Source organism: Scyliorhinus torazame, chromosome 1, assembly GCF_047496885.1.
Source record: "Scyliorhinus torazame isolate Kashiwa2021f chromosome 1, sScyTor2.1, whole genome shotgun sequence".
Lineage (NCBI taxonomy): Eukaryota > Metazoa > Chordata > Chondrichthyes > Carcharhiniformes > Scyliorhinidae > Scyliorhinus > Scyliorhinus torazame.
In genome coordinates, this window is record NC_092707.1 from 49,468,479 (window position 1) to 49,469,199 (window position 721).

The following is a 721-nucleotide window of genomic DNA, read 5'->3' on the forward strand; positions in this document are numbered from 1 at the left end:
CGGAGCACCCAGAGGAACCCAAGCTAGCACGGGGCGAACGTGCAAACTCCACACAGTCATCCAAGGCCAGAATTAAACGCGGGTCCCTGGTGCTGTGAGGCAACAGTGCTAACTACTGTGCCACTCATTACAGAAAATATTGTTCATTTATATTGAAAATATAATTGCAGAAAATATCATTAGTGTGCAGCAACAGAAATGTACCAGTGAGCCAATGAACATAGGAATGCATATCGCGTCTCGGCCTTTTGGCTGTGATCAAATGTAGTATCTGCTCGGCCTTTTGGCTAAGACTTGGTATGTCTCGCTTGTGGGGACCATGAATTGGATTCAATTTGAATTTGAATTGTTTTTTGGAGCAGGCAAGGAGCTGGATTAGGGGTTCGCCCCTGTCCACACTCTGAGCCTTGGCTTGTAACTCAGAAAAGGTAATTTAAAAAAAGAACATAGGAATATAGCCAGAAATCTGAGACAACCTGGGCCCCTTGATGAACATCCTGTTGTCCCTCAAATTGGTCGAGGGGGACCCAATGTGGCCCTCCATGGTTACCTCGTGCAACTAACGAAGAGCTGTGCAGTCATGCTGCACATCCCCTGAATTTAATACTCAACATTCGAAACTCAAGTATACCGTAACAATTAGTCTCATTGTAAAGGAGCTGCACTTTAAGTCGGGCGGCATGGTGGCACAGTGGTTAGCACTGCTGCCTCGCAGCGGCAG

At 46.7% G+C, this 721-nt stretch overlaps 1 pseudogene; it reads left to right on the forward strand.

The window, feature by feature from the left end:
- Positions 1-232: 232 nt before the first annotated feature.
- LOC140430915 (U2 spliceosomal RNA) lies at positions 233-437 on the forward strand (annotated as a pseudogene).
- The last annotated feature ends 284 nt before the right edge of the window (positions 438-721 follow it).